Here is an 8,381-nt window from a genome sequence, read left to right as displayed (position 1 = left end):
CCTATCATATTATCTTTATGATATTAAATGAACTCTATAAATTTTATTACTTAATATATATAAAAGTATATTTTATTATATAAATTTTAATATTAAATTTTATTTATTAATAACTGAATTATATTATTTACTCTAATAAATCTTTTAAAAATATAAAACGACGATATTTAAACTATATATTAATCATGTATAGATTTTTGGAAATTATTTTGAGTCAAATTGACTTTGGTTGACTTTTGCATATTAGTCTCGAGCATTAGGATTATGGTACACTATGACTTGATTTAATTTGTTAGACAAATATTGACCAACACATAATATATATATAATTAATATAGGTTCGTGAATCCGAGGCCAACCCTGCACTTGTTCAATGACATTATATGTATTTTTACTACGAAATACAGTATGGTGAGTTTCATCTGTCTTTTTACCCTTTATATTTTTGGGCTGAGAATACATGCGCAATTTTTATAAATGTTTTACGAAATAGACACAAGTAATCGAAACTACATTATATGGTTGAATGATCGAAGCCGAATATGCCCCTTTTTGCTTGGTAGCCTAAGAATTAGTAAACCGATCTAATAATTGACGCGAATCCTAAAGATAGATCTATTGGGCCTAACGAACCCATCCAAAGTACCGGATGCTTTAGTACTTCGAATTCGTTTTTATCATGTCCGAAGGATTTCCCGGAATGATAGGGGATATTCTTATATGCATCTTGTTAATGTCAGTTACCAGGTGTTCACCATATGAATGATTTTTGTCTCTATGCATGGGACATATATTTATGAGAACTGGAAATGAAATTCTTGTGGTCTATTAAAACAATGGAAATGAATGATTATGATAAACTAATGAACTCACCAACCTTTTGGTTGACACTTTAAAGCATGTTTATTCTCAGGTGTTAAAGAAATCTTCCACTGTGCATTTGCTCATGTTAGGGATATTACTTGGAGTCATTCATGGCATATTTTGAAAGACGTTGCATTCGAGTCGTTGAAATTCATCAAGATTATTATTAAGTCAATTATAGTTGGATGTATTATGAAATGGTATGCATGCCTTCAACTTTCGTTGTAAAGAAAGTTTGTCTTTTAGAAACGAATGCAATGTTAGTAAAATGTATCATATAGAGGTCAAATACCTTGCGATGTAATCAACTATTGTGAATCGTTTATAATGTATATGAACGGGTCCTTTCACTTACCCTTGCCCTTGTTCTTGCCCTTTTTTTTGTTTTTCTTCTTCTTGATCCCACCTTCACGAATGGCTAGGACAGTAGTTGCAGGTTTAGCTTTGGCCATGTTAGCCTTAGCGGTTTTCAACATGCCATGGAGCTCCATGATTGTTTTCCACATATTGTTCATATTATAGTTCATAATGAATCCTTCATATGCACTAGTCAGCGAGTTCAGGATAAAATCCATTGCAAGCTCCTGACTTATGGAAAAACCAAGGCGCTCCAGCCAGTCTATGTACCCTTTCATTTCTAGTACATGGACACTAACGCTACTTCCCGTTGCCATTTTGCAAGATACGAGAGCTTTCACGGTGTCAAACCTTTCTTGCTTTGCTTGTTGTTGGAACATGTCCTTGAGTTGGTTAAGAATGTCATACCCTAAGCTCTCCATGCCCTTTTGGAGCTCTGGAGACATGCCCGCCAGCATCAAGCATGCTACCTCATTAGACTCGAAACGCCGTTTTTCAAACTCGTCCCTAGCCGCTTGAGTAGCTCTCGATCCAGGTTCTGCGGGTAAGGGTTCCTCAATTGCCCTGATCTTTCTTTCCATCCTAAGAACAATTCTTAGGTTGCGAAACCAGTCCATGTAGTTCAAGCCCGTAAGCTTGTCCTTTTCGAGGAGCCCTTTAAGGCAGAAATTAGTAATTGATGACGGAGTAGGATTTGTGTTTGTTGCAGACATCTGTCATATTTTAAAGCAAGTTGTATTAGTTAGTTTGATATGTTTAATCCTTGTTAAGATAATTACCCAAGTGTGTTCAATATTCAAACAATTATAATTAACAAGGCTAAGATAAATATTTCACTTATGGTAACAACGAGTTTGCCGCAGATCGTCAATCATAAACTATTTAGGTAGGTAACTATATTACCAATTTCATCCATTATGAAATTCTTAGGTTCTGCGGGATTTAGTGATAATCAATTATTTCGCTTGGCATGTTTAATCCCTTCTACGCTAATCCTTCCTCGTGGCGGGTTTGCCGCAAACCACGATTTCAGATTGTAAACTGTCCGTGATAGATACATGTGAAATCCGGCCCAAGACTCTCGGGTATCGCAAAATTCACCTCACCCTTCTCAACACCTAATTAAAGTCCGGCCCAAGTCTCTCGGGTATCGCAAACTCTAACAGGTAGAAGGTTCGGATGTGTGTACTACTCATGGATAGCGTAAAGTTTACATTTAAAACGGGGTTTTGTTTTCTTTTAGCAAAAGTAGTTTATTCCATTTTAAAACATTTTCTAATTATGTTTTGCGTGTTGCGTTTGTTAAACTGATTTTAACCAAACCATTTTAAGTGATTATTGTCTTTTGTTTCTATACTAATTTTCTAGCTAGCATGGCATAGACAAATAAGAACACAATAATAATCATGACACGCAATTATCGGTAGTATGCCTCGAGTCCTATGCATTTTTCTGGTGAGCCAACACACGAAAAAACATGGTCAACCAGGGACATAACCTTGTGTGAGAATTGGCTCCCACTAAAACCGCCATCTCCATTATATGCACAGATGGACCGCCTTGTGAACATCATCTTCTTGATTCCATTATTGGTTGCATTATCTTAAAAAAAAACTATTCTATTTTCTATACTATTACAAATACAATATAAATAGAAAGATGACATGCAAGTCATTTAATAAATTATTACATTCATCCCGAATAAATAATAAATACGACATGCAAGCCGTTTAATAAATTATTACATTCATTCGAATAAATAATAAATTAAATCATACAACCAAACATCTACACAAGGGTCTTATTGAGGCAAATACTACCGATTTCATACAACAATCACATACATAACAAATGGAGTGCCAACCGCCCATTTTCATATTACATGTTTCGATAAGGATTGATTGAAACAACACTTAATGGCACTTATAATATTCAATCCTTGTTTACATAACATATGTATGTAAACCCACTTTATATTTTGTAAGTGTGGTTTTCATGCCAAGACCATCCAAACAAACATATTAAGTGAATCAAAACATGTTGGAGATTTATACACTTTACCAAAGCATTGATGGAATTCAACATTTCAATAAGTTCTTTAAATAAACATATTCATGAAACCAATTCATTTAGAGTTAAGAAAGCGGAAGCATGTTATTAAGAAAGCATGTTAATATGTTAAACCACTTAAATTGAATTCCATGAAGTTATCAAGTCATGAATATTTACTTACATATAATAGCAAGGAAGTAAGAATGTACCTCCTCAAGATTAAATGAGGGCAGAATTTTATGAGCAAGGTGATGAAAAGATGATGCAAAATAAGCTTCTAACTTGAAGCCACAAGTGTGTAATACCCAAAGCTTTTGATGTACCAACACAACATTTGATCTTGTTAGGAATTTAGACACATGAATGTGATAAAATAGCAAGCAAAGAACTCTCCCTAACCCTCAAAACAGTTCGGCAATTTGGAGTGCTGAATCAGTTTTTTTTGTTGCCTATTTTTGTGCATTCTCACTCTCACTTGAGTCAAAGCCTTGGTTGTATCATTATTCATGTACCTTGGCACTTGTGTGTTATTAAAAGTAACATTAACAAGGCATTCTTGTGAGTCTTGGAGACCCAAAATTCTGCACTATCTATTTTATATAACAATGTATTTATCCATATATATAAACTTGATATATATAAAACATGTATATCTTTTATGTTACTTTTATATTTTATAAACCTTTTATAAAATATAACACAATATAATTATTTAAACTTATAAACAATTATATATAAATTATCCAAATAATTTATCTCAAGTGATATTATTTTAGAAAACCGATTTTTCTAAGATCCAAGTGTCGCGTATTTATTTAACGATCCAACCGTTAAGATTAAATACTTGTAAAGTGTCGGTAAGCTTGTTATTGGGTATGACCCGACTTGGATCATAACACATTAGCCACATTAATTTAATATGTCTCTCGGGCATATGAAATACCTTCAATCTCCCACTTGCACGAGAAACATAAGAAATTAATGCAAGTGATGGATACCACCTAACGACCATCCATCACCCCCAATATGTTATGACTTTGTGCCATTCAATAACATCATCCCTTTCGAGTTCCCATCTCGAATATGAATAGGTGAATCTTTCATTTATCCTTTCATCCTAGATGTCATGTTAAATCCAAGGGATACAGAGTGATCACTCCCTTTTAGATTTAACTTTATCAGGCCTTAGACATCTGACTTTCAACGAGTAAGTGGGACAAATTCCATCTTGACTACATACGTCCTAAATATACACCTTGCATTATACCTGAGCTCTTCCTTATGAACTACCATATTTCAGAATAGCGAAGGAAAGAATCAAGGCACAATACTTGGTAAATATCCGAACCCAATATGTATCTCAGGTCAGAGGATACAATGATATTCGCCTTTACTCAAGATTACATGTGATCAACCACAAAGGCTCCATTTAGTAAGTCTTGAGAGCGGGTCTTCCAATATTTGTGCCCCACAAATATCTATGAACCTTGGTTGCAACCTTGCCCCACATTCATCCCGTGAATGTATACCAATCAAAGTTCATAATAGTTTAAACCTCACACTTCTTCCCACGAATGTGATTGACTACGGAATTTTAGAATAATTATTTATTCATGGATAAAATATGAAAAATAGGAACATGACTCAAAATAAATTAATACCATAATTACATTAATGAGTTTGAACAATTTCGTTCCGTTACAATACTTAAAACAGATCATGACCAATCACTAGAATATCGAAGCCCTAATGCACAAACATGTCCAGTATGTTTTGATACATGCAAGAGCTTCGTGAGAGGATCCGCTATATTAAGATCTGTGTGAACTTTGCGAATACATATCTTTCCCTTTTCAACTTCATTCCTTATGTAGTTGAATCTCCGCTCAATGTGACGGGTCTTTTGGTGAGCACGATTTTCTTTGATTTGAGCAATCACGCCCTCGTTGTCACAAAAGATCTCAAGAGGGTCCTGAATGGAAGGGACTACTCCTAAGTCATCAATGAATTTCTTCATCCATGCAGCTTCCTGTGCTGCCAATGAGGCGGCAATGTACTCCGACTCTGTAGTGGATAATGCAACAACATCCTGTTTTGAACTCTTCTAAGAGACCGCACCTCCATTTAATGTGAAGACATAACTGGATTGTGATCGAGAATCATCTCGATCAGTTTGGAAACTCGCGTCCACATAACCCTTTACAGCAAGTTCCTCCTCACCAGACCCGTATATTAGAAACATATCCTTAGTCCTTCTAAGGTATTTCAATATACTTTTAACAGCAATCCAATGACTGTTTCCTGGGTTATTCTGGTATCTACTTGTCAAGCTGAGAGCGCATGACACATCCGGTCTAGTGCGTATCATTGCATACATGATTGACCCAATAACAGATGCATACGGGACTCTATTCATTCTCTCTTGTTCATCTTTCGTGGTAGGGCACTGAGATGAACTGAGAGGCATTCCTCTTTGAATAGGTACTAAACCACTCTTAGAGTTCTCCATCTTGAACCTTTTCAAGACCTTTTCAATGTATGCACTTTGATTCAAACCTATCAGTTTCTTGGATCTATTCCTGTAGATCCCATTCCTCAAGACGTATTGTGCTTCTCTAAGATCCTTAATGGAGAAGCATTTACTTAGCCAAGTTTTGACACCTTCCATTGCCGGAATATCATTTCCAAATAACAATATATCATCCACATATAGTACAAGGAACATGATAGTGCTCCCACTAGCTTTCTTGTATACACAAGCTTCATCACCATTTTTGATGAAGCCAAATTTCTCGGCCTACTCATTAAAACGATGATTCCACATTCTAGATGTTTGTTTCAATCCATAGATTGACTTCTTTAACTTGCATACCTTTTTAGGATATTTCGGATCAACAAAACCTTCAGGCTGAACCATATAGACATCTTCCACAAGATATCCATTTAGGAAAGCGGTCTTGACCTCCATTTGCCATATTTTATAATCATAATGAGCAGCAATGGCAAATAATATCCTAATAGACTTTAGCATTGCCACAGGCGAAAAAGTTTCATCATAGTCAACCCCTTGAGTTTGAGTGAAACCTTTTGCTACAAGTCTAGCTTTATATGTATCCAAGTTTCCATGTATGTCAGTTTTCATTTTGAAAAGCCATTTACAATCAACTACCCTTGAGCCAGCAGTTTGTGCAACAAGTTCCCAAACTTGGTTGTCATACATGGATTGCATCTCAGCGTTCATGGCTTCCTGCCATTTATCCTTATCAATCCTTGATAAAGCATCTTGGTAGTTTGTTGGTTCATCCAAATCAACCACATAGCAACCATCCATGAGAAACCCATATCTCTCAGGGGGATTACTAATCCTACCAGATCTGCGAACGTCTTGTGTATTTTGATCATCCATTTGATCACTTTCAACATTTTCATGTTGAGTGCTAGTGTCAACCAATTGAGTATCATCTACTTGATCTTGAACCTCTTCAAGATCTATCTTCCTTTCACTATCGCCTTCCATTAGGAACTTAGTCTCAAGGAATTCTGCCTTCCGAGCAACAAATACATTCTGCTCGGAAGGATCATAGAAATAATATCCCATATTATCCTTGGGATATCCTATGAAGATACACTTCGTGGATCGAGCATCCAACTCATTAGGGATGTAACGCTTACGATAAGCTTCACATCCCCATACCTTTAAGTATGATAGAGATGGAGGTTTTCCAAACCACATATCATGAGGAGTTCGTTCCACTTTCTTGGTTGGGGCCATATTTAAAATACGATCCGTGGAGCATAGACAATAACCCCAAAATGATAGAGGTAACGAGCTTCTAGCCATCATAGATCGAAGCATATCCATTAGGGTTCGGTTCCTCCTTTCAGAAACTACATTTAGTTGGGGTGTTCCAGGAGGAGTGAGTTGCGAGATAACCCCACAACTTCTAAGATGATCTTGGAAAGAATCGCTTAGGTATTCACCTCCTCTATCGGTACAAAGTACGTTGATTGTCTTATTGAGTTGATTTTGTACTTCGTTTTGATACTCTTTGAATGCCTCAAAAATTCCGTCCTTATGTCTTAACAAGTAGACATATCCGAAACGACTGAAGTCATCAATGAAAGTAACGAAGTATCTTTCACCATTCCTAGTTATGGGCTTAAAGGGTCCACATACATCCGAATGTATTAATCCCAATAAGTCATTAGCCCTTTCATAGGTCCCTTTGAAAGGTGCTTTAGTCATTTTACCTTGTAAACAAGATTCACATACATCAAACGAGTCTAGTTCATTTGATTTCAAAAGGCCATTCTTTTGAAGTGTATGCATTCGATTCTTGTTTATGTGACCAAGGCGACAATGCCATAAGTAGGAATCACTCAAATCCCTTTTGAGTTTCTTGGTGTTTGCATGGTATATTGAGCTATTGTATGATGTGTCATCATGAACCAATTCATAAATACCATTCGAAGGCGAAGCCTTAAAATAGAACACATTATCTAAAGAAACATGAATATCATCATTAATGAAATTAAGATTAAAACCACATTGTTTCAAACGGGATACAGAAATAATGTTTCGAGATAAATCGGGTGCATACAAAACATTTTTCAAAGTAAGCTCCAACTACTTGGTAACTTAAAAACAAAATCTCCTTGAGCTTTCACTTGCACCCTTGCTCCATTTCCTATGAAGAGACTTGTTGTTCCCGCATCTTGATCACTTCTTTTGAACCCCTGCAAAGAATTGCAAATATGAGTTCCACATCCTGTGTCTAATACCCATGTATTAGAAGAAGTAATACTAAGCTCAATGTATATCATATATACATTACCTGAGGTTTGCCCTGCATCCCTCTTTTCCTTCAACTCCTTAAGGTAGACCGGGCAGTTTCGTTTCCAGTGACCCATTTCACTGCAACCGAAGCACGGATCTTCCTTGGAGTTAGCTTTACCGGCAACCTTTTGCTTCTTGTTATTATTGGTTGGGGTAACCACTTTCCCTTTTCCCTTGCCCTTGCCTTGGTAGGCGGGTCCTTTCCTCTTAGCCGCCTTTGGCTTAGAAGTGTTATTGTTTTTGGACCCGCCTTCATTGATCATAAACATGG

This window comes from Rutidosis leptorrhynchoides, chromosome 6, assembly GCF_046630445.1.
Source record: "Rutidosis leptorrhynchoides isolate AG116_Rl617_1_P2 chromosome 6, CSIRO_AGI_Rlap_v1, whole genome shotgun sequence".
NCBI classification, from domain to species: Eukaryota; Viridiplantae; Streptophyta; class Magnoliopsida; order Asterales; family Asteraceae; genus Rutidosis; species Rutidosis leptorrhynchoides.
Note: the sequence above shows the minus strand (reverse complement) of the source record.